The sequence below is a fragment of the Micromesistius poutassou genome, assembly GCF_964030765.1.
Source record: "Micromesistius poutassou genome assembly, chromosome: 23".
Taxonomy (NCBI): domain Eukaryota; kingdom Metazoa; phylum Chordata; class Actinopteri; order Gadiformes; family Gadidae; genus Micromesistius; species Micromesistius poutassou.
This window is the reverse complement of record NC_140293.1, coordinates 7951559-7969298: the sequence shown is the minus strand read 5'-3', so window position 1 is coordinate 7969298 and position 17740 is coordinate 7951559. Positions and strand designations below refer to the sequence as shown.

At 38.2% G+C, this 17740-nt stretch overlaps 9 non-coding genes across 9 annotated transcripts; all 9 read left to right on the top strand.

Annotated features, from left to right (window-relative positions):
- Nucleotides 1–928: 928 nt before the first annotated feature.
- On the top strand, nucleotides 929–1001 carry AC3HAE_039017 (transfer RNA lysine (anticodon UUU)). The gene has a single exon. It is a non-coding gene; the product is annotated as a tRNA-Lys (tRNA).
- Nucleotides 1002–1537: 536 nt separating this feature from the next.
- Nucleotides 1538–1610, top strand: AC3HAE_039016 (transfer RNA lysine (anticodon UUU)). Its single transcript has one exon. It is a non-coding gene; the product is annotated as a tRNA-Lys (tRNA).
- A 536-nt stretch (nucleotides 1611–2146) lies between these two features.
- AC3HAE_039015 (transfer RNA lysine (anticodon UUU)) lies at nucleotides 2147–2219 on the top strand. Its single transcript has one exon. It is a non-coding gene; the product is annotated as a tRNA-Lys (tRNA).
- Nucleotides 2220–5180: 2961 nt separating this feature from the next.
- On the top strand, nucleotides 5181–5253 carry AC3HAE_039014 (transfer RNA lysine (anticodon UUU)). The gene has a single exon. It is a non-coding gene; the product is annotated as a tRNA-Lys (tRNA).
- Nucleotides 5254–6398: 1145 nt separating this feature from the next.
- On the top strand, nucleotides 6399–6471 carry AC3HAE_039013 (transfer RNA lysine (anticodon UUU)). Its single transcript has one exon. It is a non-coding gene; the product is annotated as a tRNA-Lys (tRNA).
- A 536-nt stretch (nucleotides 6472–7007) lies between these two features.
- AC3HAE_039012 (transfer RNA lysine (anticodon UUU)) lies at nucleotides 7008–7080 on the top strand. The gene has a single exon. It is a non-coding gene; the product is annotated as a tRNA-Lys (tRNA).
- Nucleotides 7081–13085: 6005 nt separating this feature from the next.
- Nucleotides 13086–13158, top strand: AC3HAE_039010 (transfer RNA lysine (anticodon UUU)). The gene has a single exon. It is a non-coding gene; the product is annotated as a tRNA-Lys (tRNA).
- Nucleotides 13159–14911: 1753 nt separating this feature from the next.
- AC3HAE_039009 (transfer RNA lysine (anticodon UUU)) lies at nucleotides 14912–14984 on the top strand. The gene has a single exon. It is a non-coding gene; the product is annotated as a tRNA-Lys (tRNA).
- Nucleotides 14985–15520: 536 nt separating this feature from the next.
- AC3HAE_039007 (transfer RNA lysine (anticodon UUU)) lies at nucleotides 15521–15593 on the top strand. The gene has a single exon. It is a non-coding gene; the product is annotated as a tRNA-Lys (tRNA).
- Nucleotides 15594–17740: the final 2147 nt, after the last annotated feature.

Here is a 17740-nt window from a genome sequence, read left to right as displayed (position 1 = left end):
AGAGGTTTTGGCTAATGAACCATGTGCTCTTCAACAAACTCCAGTTCAATTCTGATTACTGTGACAGTCATTGAAATGGAAATTCTGTGAAAATCTAAATTTATTGGAGAATGCGGGCATCGATCGCTCTACCTCTCACATGCTAAGCGAGCGCTCTACCATTTGAGCTAATTCCCCTATCTGTAAGACATCTTATAAGATAAAAAGCAGTACCCTCATTAAGCATAGCGTGTGGCTTTGAATTCCCTGTAGATGGTACAGGTACTTTTAATGGAAACCTTAAACATTTTTAATGTGGGAAAATGTTGCGGTTATTGAAGCCTGGATAGCTCAGCCGGTAGAGCATCAGACTTTTAATCTGAGGGTCCAGCGTTCAAGTACCTGTTCAGGTGGGATTTCAGTTATAATAACTTCATTGCCCCTTCATAGGTCATTGAGTGCTAGAATAGACGCGCTCGTTATTGATACTTTACAAAGATTTAAAAACGGAATCCTTGTGATCCTGACAATTCGACGTTTAACTAGTTACTTGTATTTATTGTAATTGACTAATCGACACTGTCTAAAATACAGAATGATGTGTCTCATTTTGTTTAACCTCTCAGCTGCAGAGGTTTTGGCTAATGAACCATGTGCTCTCCAACAAACTCCAGTTCAATTCTGATTACTGTGACAGTCATTGAAATGGAAATTCTGTGAAAATCTAAATTTATTGGAGAATGCGGGCATCAATCCCGCTACCTCTCACATGCTAAGCGAGCGCTCTACCATTTGAGCTAATTCCCCTATCTGTAAGACATTTTATAAGATGAAAAGCAGTACCATCATTAAGCATAGCTTGTGGCTTTGAATTCCCTGTAGATGGTACAGGTACTTTTAATGGAAACCTTAAACATTTTTAATGTGGGAAAATGTTGAGGTTATTGAAGCCTGGATAGCTCAGCCGGTAGAGCATCAGACTTTTAATCTGAGGGTCCAGGGTTCAAGTCCCTGTTCAGGCGCGAATTCAATTATAAGAACTTCATTGACACTTCATAGGTCGTTGAGTGCCAGAATAGATGCGCTCGTTATTGATACTTTACAAAGATTTAAAAACAGAAGCCTTGTGATCCTACAAATTGGACATTTAACTAGTTACTTGTATTTATTGTAATTGACTAATTGACACTGTCTAAAATACAGAATGATGAGTCTCATTTTGTTTGACCTCTCAGCTGCAGAGGTTATGGCTAATGAACCATGTGCTCTTCAACAAACTCCAGTTCAATTCTGATTACTGTGACAGTCATTGAAATGGAAATTCTGTGAAAATCTAAATTTATTGGAGAATGCGGGCATCGATCCCGCTACCTCTCACATGCTAAGCGAGCGCTCTACCATTTGAGCTAATTCCCCTATCTGTAAGACATATTATAAGATAAAAAGCAGTACCCTCATTAAGCATAGCTTGTGGCTTTGAATTCCCTGTAGATGGTACAGGTACTTTTAATGGAAACCTAAAACATTTTTAATATGGGAAAATGTGGAGTTTATTGAAGCCTGGATAGCTCAGCCGGTAGAGCATCAGACTTTTAATCTGAGGGTCCAGGGTTCAAGTCCCTGTTCAGGCGGCATTTCAATTATAAGAACTTCATTGACACTTCATAGGTCGTTGAGTGCTAGAATAGATGCGCTCATTATTGATACTTTACAAAGATTTAAAAACAGAAGCCTTGTGATCCTGCAAATTGGACGTTTAACTAGTTACTTGTATTTATTGTGATTGACTAATTGACACTGTCTAAAATACAGAATGATGAGTCTCATTTTGTTTGACCTCTCAGCTGCAGAGGTTTTGGCTAATGAACACTGTGCTCTTCAACAAACTCCAGTTCAATTCTGATTACTGTGACAGTCATTGAAATGGAAATTCTGTGAAAATCTAAATTTATTGGAGAATGCGGGCATCGATCCCGCTACCTCTCACATGCTAAGCGAGCGCTCTACCATTTGAGCTAATTCCCCTATCTGTAAGACATTTTATAAGATGAAAAGCAGTACCATCATTAAGCATAGCTTGTGGCTTTCAATTCCCTGTAGATGGTACAGGTACTTTTAATGGAAACCTAAAACATTTTTAATGTGGGAAAATGTTGAGTTTATAATTGCCTGGATAGCTCAGCCGGTAGAGCATCAGACTTTTAATCTGAGGGTCCAGGGTTCAAGTCCCTGTTCAGGCGGGAATTCAATTGTAAGAACTTCATTGACACTTCATAGGTCGTTGAGTGCTAGAATAGATGCGCTCGTTATTGATACTTTACAAAGATTTAAAAACAGAAGCCTTGTGATCCTACAAATTGGACGTTTAAGTAGTTACTTGTATTTATTGTAATTGACTAATTGACACTGTCTAAAATACAGAATGATGAGTCTCATTTTGTTTGACCTCTCACCTGCAGAGGTTTTGGCTAATGAACCATGTGCTCTTCAACAAACTCCAGTTCAATTCTGATTACTGTGACAGTCATTGAAATGGAAATTCTGTGAAAATCTGAATTTATTGGAGAATGCGGGCATCGATCCCGCTACCTCTCACATGCTAAGCGAGCGCTCTACCATTTGAGCTAATTCCCCTGTCTGTAAGACATCTTATAAGATAAAAAGCAGTACCCTCATTAAGCATAGCTTGTGGCTTTGAATTCCCTGTAGATGGTACAGGTACTTTTAATGGAAACCTAAAACATTTTTAATGTGGGAAAATGTTGAGTTCATTGAAGCCTGGATAGCTCAACAGGTAGAGCATCAGACTTTTAATCTGAGGGTCCAGGGTTCAAGTCCCTGTTCAGCCGGGAATTCAATTATAAGAACTTCATTGACACTTCATAGGTCGTTGAGTGCTAGAATAGATGCGCTCATTATTGATACTTTACAAAGATTTAAAAACAGAAGCCTTGTGATCCTACAAATTGGACGTTTAAGTAGTTACTTGTATTTATTGTAATTGACTAATTGACACTGTCTAAAATACAGAATGATGAGTCTCATTTTGTTTGACCTCTCACCTGCAGAGGTTTTGGCTAATGAACCATGTGCTCTTCAACAAACTCCAGTTCAATTCTGATTACTGTGACAGTCATTGAAATGGAAATTCTGTGAAAATCTGAATTTATTGGAGAATGCGGGCATCGATCCCGCTACCTCTCACATGCTAAGCGAGCGCTCTACCATTTGAGCTAATTCCCCTGTCTGTAAGACATCTTATAAGATAAAAAGCAGTACCCTCATTAAGCATAGCTTGTGGCTTTGAATTCCCTGTAGATGGTACAGGTACTTTTAATGGAAACCTAAAACATTTTTAATGTGGGAAAATGTTGAGTTCATTGAAGCCTGGATAGCTCAACAGGTAGAGCATCAGACTTTTAATCTGAGGGTCCAGGGTTCAAGTCCCTGTTCAGCCGGGAATTCAATTATAAGAACTTCATTGACACTTCATAGGTCGTTGAGTGCTAGAATAGATGCGCTCGTTATTGATACTTTACAAAGATTTAAAAACAGAAGCCTTGTGATCCTACAAAATGGACGTTTAACTAGTTACTTGTATTTATTGTGATTGACTAATTGACACTGTCTAAAATACAGAATGATGAGTCTCATTTTGTTTGACCTCTCAGCTGCAGAGGTTTTGGCTAATGAACACTGTGCTCTTCAACAAACTCCAGTTCAATTCTGATTACTGTGACAGTCATTGAAATGGAAATTCTGTGAAAATCTAAATTTATTGGAGAATGCGGGCATCGATCCCTCTACCTCTCACATGCTAAGCGAGCGCTCTACCATTTGAGCTAATTCCCCTATCTGTAAGACATTTTATAAGATGAAAAGCAGTACCATCATTAAGCATAGCTTGTGGCTTTGAATTCCCTGTAGATGGTACAGGTACTTTTAATGGAAACCTAAAACATTTTTAATGTGGGAAAATGATGAGTTTTTTAATGCCTGGATAGCTCAGCCGGTAGAGCATCAGACTTTTAATCTAAGGGTCCAGGGTTCAAGTCCCTGTTCAGGCGGGAATTCAATTATAAGAACTTCATAGGTCGTTGAGTGCTGGATTAGATGTGCTCGTTATTGATACTTTACAAAGATTTAAAAACAGAAGCCTTGTGATCCTACAAATTGGACATTTAACTAGTTACTTGTATTTATTGTAATTGACTAATTGACACTGTCTAAAATACAGAATGATGAGTCTCATTTTGTTTGACCTCTCAGCTGCAGAGGTTTTGGCTAATGAACCATGTGCTCTTCAACAAACTCCAGTTCAATTCTGATTACTGTGACAGTCATTGAAATGGAAATTCTGTGAAAATCTAAATTTATTGGAGAATGCGGGCATCGATCCCGCTACCTCTCACATGCTAAGCGAGCGCTCTACCATTTGAGCTAATTCCCCTTTCTGTAAGACATCTTATAAGATAAAAAGCAGTACCCTCATTAAGCATAGCGTGTGGCTTTGAATTCCCTGTAGATGGTACAGGTACTTTTAATGGAAACCTAAAACATTTTTAATATGGGAAAATGTTGAGTTTATTGAAGCCTGGATAGCTCAGCCGGTAGAGCATCAGACTTTTAATCTGAGGGTCCAGCGTTCAAGTACCTGTTCAGGTGGGATTTCAGTTATAATAACTTCATTGACCCTTCATAGGTCATTGAGTGCTAGAATAGACGCGCTCGTTATTGATACTTTACAAAGATTTAAAAACAGAAGCCTTGTGATCCTACAAATTGGACGTTTAAGTAGTTACTTGTATTTATTGTAATTGACTAATTGACACTGTCTAAAATACAGAATGATGAGTCTCATTTTGTTTAACCTCTCAGCTGCAGAGGTTTTGGCTAATGAACCATGTGCTCTTCAACAAACTCCAGTTCAATTCTGATTACTGTGACAGTCATTGAAATGGAAATTCTGTGAAAATCTAAATTTATTGGAGAATGCGGGCATCAATCCCGCTACCTCTCACATGCTAAGCGAGCGCTCTACCATTTGAGCTAATTCCCCTATCTGTAAGACATTTTATAAGATAAAAAGCAGTACCATCATTGAGCATAGCTTGTGGCTTTGAATTCCCTGTAGATGGTACAGGTACTTTTAATGGAAACCTAAAACATTTTTAATGTGGGAAAATGTTGCGTTTATTGATGCCTGGATAGCTCAGCCGGTAGAGCATCAGACTTTTAATCTGAGGGTCCAGGGTTCAAGTCCCTGTTCAGGCGGGAATTCAATTATAAGAACTTCATTGACACTTCATAGGTCGTTGAGTGCTAGAATAGATGCGGTCGTTATTGATACTTTACAAAGATTTAAAAACAGAAGCCTTGTGATCCTACAAATTGGACGTTTAAGTAGTTACTTGTATTTATTGTAATTGACTAATTGACACTGTCTAAAATACAGAATGATGAGTCTCATTTTGTTTGACCTCTCACCTGCAGAGGTTTTGGCTAATGAACCATGTGCTCTTCAACAAACTCCAGTTCAATTCTGATTACTGTGACAGTCATTGAAATGGAAATTCTGTGAAAATCTGAATTTATTGGAGAATGTGGGCATCGATCCCACTACCTCTCACATGCTAAGCGAGCGCTCTACCATTTGAGCTAATTCCCCTATCTGTAAGACGTCTTCTAAGATAAAAAGCAGTACCCTCATTAAGCATAGCTTGTGGCTTTGAATTCCTTGTAGATGGTACAGGTACTTTTAATGGAAACCTAAAACATTTTTAATGTGGGAAAATGTTGAGTTTATTGAAGCCTGGATAGCTCAACCGGTAGAGCATCAGACTTTTAATCTGAGGGTCCAGGGTTCAAGTCCCTGTTCAGCCGGGAATTCAATTATAAGAACTTCATTGACACTTCATAGGTCGTTGAGTGCTAGAATAGATGCGCGCGTTATTGATACTTTACAAAGATTTAAAAACAGAAGCCTTGTGATCCTACAAAATGGACGTTTAACTAGTTACTTGTATTTATTGTGATTGACTAATTGACACTGTCTAAAATACAGAATGATGAGTCTCATTTTGTTTGACCTCTCAGCTGCAGAGGTTTTGGCTAATGAACACTGTGCTCTTCAACAAACTCCAGTTCAATTCTGATTACTGTGACAGTCATTGAAATGGAAATTCTGTGAAAATCTAAATTTATTGGAGAATGCGGGCATCGATCCCGCTACCTCTCACATGCTAAGCGAGCGCTCTACCATTTGAGCTAATTCCCCTATCTGTAAGACATATTATAAGATAAAAAGCAGTACCCTCATTAAGCATAGCTTGTGGCTTTGAATTCCCTGTAGATGGTACAGGTACTTTTAATGGAAACCTAAAACATTTTTAATATGGGAAAATGTGGAGTTTATTGAAGCCTGGATAGCTCAGCCGGTAGAGCATCAGACTTTTAATCTGAGGGTCCAGGGTTCAAGTCCCTGTTCAGGCGGCATTTCAATTATAAGAACTTCATTGACACTTCATAGGTTGTTGAGTGCTAGAATAGATGCGCTCAATATTGATACTTTACAAAGATTTAAAAACAGAAGCCTTGTGATCCTACAAATTGGACATTTAACTAGTTACTTGTATTTATCGTAATTGACTAATTGACACTGTCTAAAATACAGAATGATGAGTCTCATTTTGTTTGACCTCTCAGCTGCAGAGGTTATGGCTAATGAACCATGTGCTCTTCAACAAACTCCAGTTCAATTCTGATTACTGTGACAGTCATTGAAATGGAAATTCTGTGAAAATCTAAATTTATTGGAGAATGCGGGCATCGATCCCGCTACCTCTCACATGCTAAGCGAGCGCTCTACCATTTGAGCTAATTCCCCTATCTGTAAGACATATTATAAGATAAAAAGCAGTACCCTCATTAAGCATAGCTTGTGGCTTTGAATTCCCTGTAGATGGTACAGGTACTTTTAATGGAAACCTAAAACATTTTTAATATGGGAAAATGTGGAGTTTATTGAAGCCTGGATAGCTCAGCCGGTAGAGCATCAGACTTTTAATCTGAGGGTCCAGGGTTCAAGTCCCTGTTCAGGCGGCATTTCAATTATAAGAACTTCATTGACACTTCATAGGTTGTTGAGTGCTAGAATAGATGCGCTCATTATTGATACTTTACAAAGATTTAAAAACAGAAGCCTTGTGATCCTGCAAATTGGACGTTTAACTAGTTACTTGTATTTATTGTAATGAATAATTGACACTGTCTAAAATACAGAATGATGAGTCTCATTTTGTTTGACCTCTCAGCTGCAGAGGTTTTGGCTAATGAACCATGTGCTCTTCAACAAACTCCAGTTCAATTCTGATTACTGTGACAGTCATTGAAATGGAAATTCTGTGAAAATCTAAATTTATTGGAGAATGCAGGCATCGATCACGCTACCTCTCACATGCTACGCGAGCGCTCTACCATTTGAGCTAATTCCCCTATCTGTAAGACATCTTATAAGATAAAAAGCAGTACCCTCATTAAGCATAGCTTGTGGCTTTGAATTCCCTGTAGATGGTACAGGTACTTTTAATGGAAACCTAAAACATTTTTAATGTGGGAAAATGTTGAGTTTATTGATGGCTGGATAGCTCAGCCGGTAGAGCATCATACTTTTAATCTGAGGGTCCAGGGTTCAAGTCCCTGTTCAGGCGGGAATTCAATTATAAGAACTTCATTGACACTTCATAGGTCGTTGAGTGCTAGAATAGATGCGCTCGTTATTGATACTTTACAAAGATTTAAAAACAGAAGCCTTGTGATCCTACAAATTGGACATTTAACTAGTTACTTGTATTTATTGTAATTGACTAATTGACACTGTCTAAAATACAGAATGATGAGTCTCATTTTGTTTGACCTCTCAGCTGCAGAGGTTTTGGCTAATGAACCATGTGCTCTTCAACAAACTCCAGTTCAATTCTGATTACTGTGACAGTCATTGAAATGGAAATTCTGTGAAAATCTAAATTTATTGGAGAATGCGGGCATCGATCCCGCTACCTCTCACATGCTAAGCGAGCGCTCTACCATTTGAGCTAATTCCCCTATCTGTAAGACATATTATAAGATAAAAAGCAGTACCCTCATTAAGCATAGCTTGTGGCTTTGAATTCCCTGTAGATGGTACAGGTACTTTTAATGGAAACCTAAAACATTTTTAATATGGGAAAATGTGGAGTTTATTGAAGCCTGGATAGCTCAGCCGGTAGAGCATCAGACTTTTAATCTGAGGGTCCAGCGTTCAAGTCCCTGTTCAGGTGGGAGTTCAGTTATAATAACTTCATTGACCCTTCATAGGTCGTTGAGTGCTAGAATAGACGCGCTCGTTATTGATACTTTACAAAGATTTAAAAACAGAAGCCTTGTGATCCTACAAATTGGACATTTAACTAGTTACTTGTATTTATTGTAATTGACTAATTGACACTGTCTAAAATACAGAATGATGAGTCTCATTTTGTTTGACCTCTCAGCTGCAGAGGTTTTGGCTAATGAACCATGTGCTCTTCAACAAACTCCAGTTCAATTCTGATTACTGTGACAGTCATTGAAATGGAAATTCTGTGAAAATCTAAATTTATTGGAGAATACGGGCATTGATCCCACTACCTCTCACATGCTAAGCGAGCGCTCTACCATTTGAGCTAATTCCCCTATCTGTAAGACATCTTATGAGATGAAAAGCAGTACCATCATTAAGCATAGCTTGTGGCTTTGAATTCCCTGTAGATGGTACAGGTACTTTTATTGGAAACCTTAAACATTTTTAATGTGGGAAAATGTTGAGGTTAGTGAAGCCTGGATAGCTCAGCCGGTAGAGCATCAGACTTTTAATCTGAGGGTCCAGGGTTCAAGTCCCTGTTCATGCGGGAATTCAATTATAAGAACTTCATTGACACTTCATAGGTCGTTGAGTGCTAGAATAGATGCGCTCGTTATTGATACTTTACAAAGATTTAAAAACAGAAGCCTTGTGATCCTACAAAATGGACGTTTAACTAGTTACTTGTATTTATTGTGATTGACTAATTGACACTGTCTAAAATACAGAATGATGAGTCTCATTTTGTTTGACCTCTCAGCTGCAGAGGTTTTGGCTAATGAACACTGTGCTCTTCAACAAACTCCAGTTCAATTCTGATTACTGTGACAGTCATTGAAATGGAAATTCTGTGAAAATCTAAATTTATTGGAGAATACGGGCATCGATCCCGCTACCTCTCACATGCTAAGCGAGCGCTCTACCATTTGAGCAAATTCCCCTATCTGTAAGACATCTTATAAGATAAAAAGCAGTACCCTCATTAAGCATAGCTTGTGGCTTTGAATTCCCTGTAGATGGTACAGGTACTTTTAATGGAAACCTAAAACATTTTTAATGTGGGAAAATGTTGAATTTATTGATGCCTGGATAGCTCAGCCGGTAGAGCATCATACTTTTAATCTGAGGGTCCAGGGTTCAAGTCCCTGTTCAGGCGGGAATTCAATTATAAGAACTTCATTGACACTTCATAGGTCGTTGAGTGCTAGAATAGATGCGCTCGTTATTGATACTTTACAAAGATTTAAAAACAGAAGCCTTGTGATCCTACAAATTGGACATTTAACTAGTTACTTGTATTTATTGTAATTGACTAATTGACACTGTCTAAAATACAGAATGATGAGTCTCATTTTGTTTGACCTCTCAGCTGCAGAGGTTATGGCTAATGAACCATGTGCTCTTCAACAAACTCCAGTTCAATTCTGATTACTGTGACAGTCATTGAAATGGAAATTCTGTGAAAATCTAAATTTATTGGAGAATGCGGGCATCGATCCCGCTACCTCTCACATGCTAAGCGAGCGCTCTACCATTTGAGCTAATTCCCCTATCTGTAAGACATTTTATAAGATGAAAAGCAGTACCATCATTAAGCATAGCTTGTGGCTTTCAATTCCCTGTAGATGGTACAGGTACTTTTAATGGAAACCTAAAACATTTTTAATGTGGGAAAATGTTGAGTTTATTATTGCCTGGATAGCTCAGCCGGTAGAGCATCAGAATTTTAATCTGAGGGTCCAGGGTTCAAGTCCCTGTTCAGGCGGGAATTCAATTGTAAGAACTTCATTGACACTTCATAGGTCGTTGAGTGCTAGAATAGATGCGCTCGTTATTGATACTTTACAAAGATTTAAAAACAGAAGCCTTGTGATCCTACAAATTGGACGTTTAAGTAGTTACTTGTATTTATTGTAATTGACTAATTGACACTGTCTAAAATACAGAATGATGAGTCTCATTTTGTTTGACCTCTCACCTGCAGAGGTTTTGGCTAATGAACCATGTGCTCTTCAACAAACTCCAGTTCAATTCTGATTACTGTGACAGTCATTGAAATGGAAATTCTGTGAAAATCTGAATTTATTGGAGAATGCGGGCATCGATCCCGCTACCTCTCACATGCTAAGCGAGCGCTCTACCATTTGAGCTAATTCCCCTGTCTGTAAGACATCTTATAAGATAAAAAGCAGTACCCTCATTAAGCATAGCTTGTGGCTTTGAATTCCCTGTAGATGGTACAGGTACTTTTAATGGAAACCTAAAACATTTTTAATGTGGGAAAATGTTGATTTCATTGAAGCCTGGATAGCTCAACCGGTAGAGCATCAGACTTTTAATCTGAGGGTCCAGGGTTCAAGTCCCTGTTCAGCCGGGAATTCAATTATAAGAACTTCATTGACACTTCATAGGTCGTTGAGTGCTAGAATAGATGCGCTCATTATTGATACTTTACAAAGATTTAAAAACAGAAGCCTTGTGATCCTACAAAATGGACGTTTAACTAGTTACTTGTATTTATTGTGATTGACTAATTGACACTGTCTAAAATACAGAATGATGAGTCTCATTTTGTTTGACCTCTCAGCTGCAGAGGTTTTGGCTAATGAACACTGTGCTCTTCAACAAACTCCAGTTCAATTCTGATTACTGTGACAGTCATTGAAATGGAAATTCTGTGAAAATCTAAATTTATTGGAGAATGCGGGCATCGATCCCTCTACCTCTCACATGCTAAGCGAGCGCTCTACCATTTGAGCTAATTCCCCTATCTGTAAGACATTTTATAAGATGAAAAGCAGTACCATCATTAAGCATAGCTTGTGGCTTTGAATTCCCTGTAGATGGTACAGGTACTTTTAATGGAAACCTAAAACATTTTTAATGTGGGAAAATGATGAGTTTATTAATGCCTGGATAGCTCAGCCGGTAGAGCATCAGACTTTTAATATAAGGGTCCAGGGTTCAAGTCCCTGTTCAGGCGGGAATTCAATTATAAGAACTTCATAGGTCGTTGAGTGCTAGATTAGATGTGCTCGTTATTGATACTTTACAAAGATTTAAAAACAGAAGCCTTGTGATCCTACAAATTGGACATTTAACTAGTTACTTGTATTTATTGTAATTGACTAATTGACACTGTCTAAAATACAGAATGATGAGTCTCATTTTGTTTGACCTCTCAGCTGCAGAGGTTTTGGCTAATGAACCATGTGCTCTTCAACAAACTCCAGTTCAATTCTGATTACTGTGACAGTCATTGAAATGGAAATTCTGTGAAAATCTAAATTTATTGGAGAATGCGGGCATCGATCCCACTACCTCTCACATGCTAAGCGAGCGCTCTACCATTTGAGCTAATTCCCCTTTCTGTAAGACATCTTATAAGATAAAAAGCAGTACCCTCATTAAGCATAGCGTGTGGCTTTGAATTCCCTGTAGATGGTACAGGTACTTTTAATGGAAACCTAAAACATTTTTAATATGGGAAAATGTTGAGTTTATTGAAGCCTGGATAGCTCAGCCGGTAGAGCATCAGACTTTTAATCTGAGGGTCCAGCGTTCAAGTACCTGTTCAGGTGGGATTTTAGTTATAATAACTTCATTGACCCTTCATAGGTCATTGAGTGCTAGAATAGACGCGCTCGTTATTGATACTTTACAAAGATTTAAAAACAGAAGCCTTGTGATCCTACAAATTGGACGTTTAAGTAGTTACTTGTATTTATTGTAATTGACTAATTGACACTGTCTAAAATACAGAATGATGAGTCTCATTTTGTTTAACCTCTCAGCTGCAGAGGTTTTGGCTAATGAACCATGTGCTCTTCAACAAACTCCAGTTCAATTCTGATTACTGTGACAGTCATTGAAATGGAAATTCTGTGAAAATCTAAATTTATTGGAGAATGCGGGCATCAATCCCGCTACCTCTCACATGCTAAGAGAGCACTCTACCATTTGAGCTAATTCCCCTATCTGTAAGACATTTTATAAGATAAAAAGCAGTACCATCATTGAGCATAGCTTGTGGCTTTGAATTCCCTGTAGATGGTACAGGTACTTTTAATGGAAACCTAAAACATTTTTAATGTGGGAAAATGTTGCGTTTATTGATGCCTGGATAGCTCAGCCGGTAGAGCATCAGACTTTTAATCTGAGGGTCCAGCGTTCAAGTCCCTGTTCAGGTGGGATTTCAGTTATAATAACTTCATTGACCCTTCATAGGTCGTTGAGTGCTAGAATAGACGCGCTCGTTATTGATACTTTACAAAGATTTAAAAACGGAATCCTTGTGATCCTGACAATTCGACGTTTAACTAGTTACTTGTATTTATTGTAATTGAATAATTGACACTGTCTAAAATACAGAATGATGAGTCTCATTTTGTTTGACCTCTCAGCTGCAGAGGTTATGGCTAATGAACCATGTGCTCTTCAACAAACTCCAGTTCAATTCTGATTAGTGTGACAGTCATTGAAATGGAAATTCTGTGAAAATCTAAATTTATTGGAGAATGCGGGCATCGATCCCGCTACCTCTCACATGCTAAGCGAGCGCTCTACCATTTGAGCTAATTACCCTATCTGTAAGACATATTATAAGATAAAAAGCAGTACCCTCATTAAGCATAGCTTGTGGCTTTGAATTCCCTGTAGATGGTACAGGTACTTTTAATGGAAACCTAAAACATTTTTAATATGGGAAAATGTGGAGTTTATTGAAGCCTGGATAGCTCAGCCGGTAGAGCATCAGACTTTTAATCTGAGGGTCCAGGGTTCAAGTCCCTGTTCAGGCGGCATTTCAATTATAAGAACTTCATTGACACTTCATAGGTCGTTGAGTGCTAGAATAGATGCGCTCATTATTGATACTTTACAAAGATTTAAAAACAGAAGCCTTGTGATCCTGCAAATTGGACGTTTAACTAGTTACTTGTATTTATTGTAATGAATAATTGACACTGTCTAAAATACAGAATGATGAGTCTCATTTTGTTTGACGTCTCAGCTGCAGAGGTTTTGGCTAATGAACCATGTGCTCTTCAACAAACTCCAGTTCAATTCTGATTACTGTGACAGTCATTGAAATGGAAATTCTGTGAAAATCTAAATTTATTGGAGAATGCAGGCATCGATCACGCTACCTCTCACATGCTACGCGAGCGCTCTACCATTTGAGCTAATTCCCCTATCTGTAAGACATCTTATAAGATAAAAAGCAGTACCCTCATTAAGCATAGCTTGTGGCTTTGAATTCCCTGTAGATGGTACAGGTACTTTTAATGGAAACCTAAAACATTTTTAATGTGGGAAAATGTTGAGTTTATTGATGGCTGGATAGCTCAGCCGGTAGAGCATCATACTTTTAATCTGAGGGTCCAGGGTTCAAGTCCCTGTTCAGGCGGGAATTCAATTATAAGAACTTCATTGACACTTCATAGGTCGTTGAGTGCTAGAATAGATGCGCTCGTTATTGATACTTTACAAAGATTTAAAAACAGAAGCCTTGTGATCCTACAAATTGGACATTTAACTAGTTACTTGTATTTATTGTAATTGACTAATTGACACTGTCTAAAATACAGAATGATGAGTCTCATTTTGTTTGACCTCTCAGCTGCAGAGGTTTTGGCTAATGAACCATGTGCTCTTCAACAAACTCCAGTTCAATTCTGATTACTGTGACAGTCATTGAAATGGAAATTCTGTGAAAATCTAAATTTATTGGAGAATGCGGGCATCGATCCCGCTACCTCTCACATGCTAAGCGAGCGCTCTACCATTTGAGCTAATTCCCCTATCTGTAAGACATATTATAAGATAAAAAGCAGTACCCTCATTAAGCATAGCTTGTGGCTTTGAATTCCCTGTAGATGGTACAGGTACTTTTAATGGAAACCTAAAACATTTTTAATATGGGAAAATGTGGAGTTTATTGAAGCCTGGATAGCTCAGCCGGTAGAGCATCAGACTTTTAATCTGAGGGTCCAGCGTTCAAGTCCCTGTTCAGGTGGGAGTTCAGTTATAATAACTTCATTGACCCTTCATAGGTCGTTGAGTGCTAGAATAGACGCGCTCGTTATTGATACTTTACAAAGATTTAAAAACAGAAGCCTTGTGATCCTACAAAATGGACGTTTAACTAGTTACTTGTATTTATTGTGATTGACTAATTGACACTGTCTAAAATACAGAATGATGAGTCTCATTTTGTTTGACCTCTCAGCTGCAGAGGTTTTGGCTAATGAACACTGTGCTCTTCAACAAACTCCAGTTCAATTCTGATTACTGTGACAGTCATTGAAATGGAAATTCTGTGAAAATCTAAATTTATTGGAGAATGCGGGCATCGATCCCGCTACCTCTCACATGCTAAGCGAGCGCTCTACCATTTGAGCTAATTCCCCTATCTGTAAGACATTTTATAAGATGAAAAGCAGTACCATCATTAAGCATAGCTTGTGGCTTTCAATTCCCTGTAGATGGTACAGGTACTTTTAATGGAAACCTAAAACATTTTTAATGTGGGAAAATGTTGAGTTTATTATTGCCTGGATAGCTCAGCCGGTAGAGCATCAGACTTTTAATCTGAGGGTCCAGGGTTCAAGTCCCTGTTCAGGCGGGAATTCAATTGTAAGAACTTCATTGACACTTCATAGGTCGTTGAGTGCTAGAATAGATGCGCTCTTTATTGATACTTTACAAAGATTTAAAAACAGAAGCCTTGTGATCCTACAAAATGGACGTTTAACTAGTTACTTGTATTTATTGTGATTGACTAATTGACACTGTCTAAAATACAGAATGATGAGTCTCATTTTGTTTGACCTCTCAGCTGCAGAGGTTTTGGCTAATGAACACTGTGCTCTTCAACAAACTCCAGTTCAATTCTGATTACTGTGACAGTCATTGAAATGGAAATTCTGTGAAAATCTAAATTTATTGGAGAATGCGGGCATCGATCCCGCTACCTCTCACATGCTAAGCGAGCGCTCTACCATTTGAGCTAATTCCCCTATCTGTAAGACATTTTATAAGATGAAAAGCAGTACCATCATTAAGCATAGCTTGTGGCTTTCAATTCCCTGTAGATGGTACAGGTACTTTTAATGGAAACCTAAAACATTTTTAATGTGGGAAAATGTTGAATTTATTATTGCCTGGATAGCTCAGCCGGTAGAGCATCAGACTTTTAATCTGAGGGTCCAGGGTTCAAGTCCCTGTTCAGGCGGGAATTCAATTGTAAGAACTTCATTGACACTTCATAGGTCGTTGAGTGCTAGAATAGATGCGCTCTTTATTGATACTTTACAAAGATTTAAAAACAGAAGCCTTGTGATCCTACAAATTGGACGTTTAAGTAGTTACTTGTATTTATTGTAATTGACTAATTGACACTGTCTAAAATACAGAATGATGAGTCTCATTTTGTTTGACCTCTCACCTGCAGAGGTTTTGGCTAATGAACCATGTGCTCTTCAACAAACTCCAGTTCAATTCTGATTACTGTGACAGTCATTGAAATGGAAATTCTGTGAAAATCTGAATTTATTGGAGAATGCGGGCATCGATCCCGCTACCTCTCACATGCTAAGCGAGCGCTCTACCATTTGAGCTAATTCCCCTGTCTGTAAGACATCTTATAAGATAAAAAGCAGTACCCTCATTAAGCATAGCTTGTGGCTTTGAATTCCCTGTAGATGGTACAGGTACTTTTAATGGAAACCTAAAACATTTTTAATGTGGGAAAATGTTGAGTTCATTGAAGCCTGGATAGCTCAACCGGTAGAGCATCAGACTTTTAATCTGAGGGTCCAGGGTTCAAGTCCCTGTTCAGCCGGGAATTCAATTATAAGAACTTCATTGACACTTCATAGGTCGTTGAGTGCTAGAATAGATGCGCTCATTATTGATACTTTACAAAGATTTAAAAACAGAAGCCTTGTGATCCTACAAAATGGACGTTTAACTAGTTACTTGTATTTATTGTGATTGACTAATTGACACTGTCTAAAATACAGAATGATGAGTCTCATTTTGTTTGACCTCTCACCTGCAGAGGTTTTGGCTAATGAACCATGTGCTCTTCAACAAACTCCAGTTCAATTCTGATTACTGTGACAGTCATTGAAATGGAAATTCTGTGAAAATCTGAATTTATTGGAGAATGCGGGCATCGATCCCGCTACCTCTCACATGCTAAGCGAGCGCTCTACCATTTGAGCTAATTCCCCTGTCTGTAAGACATCTTATAAGATAAAAAGCAGTACCCTCATTAAGCATAGCTTGTGGCTTTGAATTCCCTGTAGATGGTACAGGTACTTTTAATGGAAACCTAAAACATTTTTAATGTGGGAAAATGTTGAGTTCATTGAAGCCTGGATAGCTCAACCGGTAGAGCATCAGACTTTTAATCTGAGGGTCCAGGGTTCAAGTCCCTGTTCAGCCGGGAATTCAATTATAAGAACTTCATTGACACTTCATAGGTCGTTGAGTGCTAGAATAGATGCGCTCATTATTGATACTTTACAAAGATTTAAAAACAGAAGCCTTGTGATCCTACAAAATGGACGTTTAACTAGTTACTTGTATTTATTGTGATTGACTAATTGACACTGTCTAAAATACAGAATGATGAGTCTCATTTTGTTTGACCTCTCAGCTGCAGAGGTTTTGGCTAATGAACACTGTGCTCTTCAACAAACTCCAGTTCAATTCTGATTACTGTGACAGTCATTGAAATGGAAATTCTGTGAAAATCTAAATTTATTGGAGAATGCGGGCATCGATCCCTCTACCTCTCACATGCTAAGCGAGCGCTCTACCATTTGAGCTAATTCCCCTATCTGTAAGACATTTTATAAGATGAAAAGCAGTACCATCATTAAGCATAGCTTGTGGCTTTGAATTCCCTGTAGATGGTACAGGTACTTTTAATGGAAACCTAAAACATTTTTAATGTGGGAAAATGATGAGTTTATTAATGCCTGGATAGCTCAGCCGGTAGAGCATCAGACTTTTAATATAAGGGTCCAGGGTTCAAGTCCCTGTTCAGGCGGGAATTCAATTATAAGAACTTCATAGGTCGTTGAGTGCTAGATTAGATGTGCTCGTTATTGATACTTTACAAAGATTTAAAAACAGAAGCCTTGTGATCCTACAAATTGGACATTTAACTAGTTACTTGTATTTATTGTAATTGACACTGTCTAAAATACAGAATGATGAGTCTCATTTTGTTTGACCTCTCAGCTGCAGAGGTTTTGGCTAATGAACCATGTGCTCTTCAACAAACTCCAGTTCAATTCTGATTACTGTGACAGTCATTGAAATGGAAGACATGTAAGACATCTTATAAGATAAAAAGCAGTACCCTCA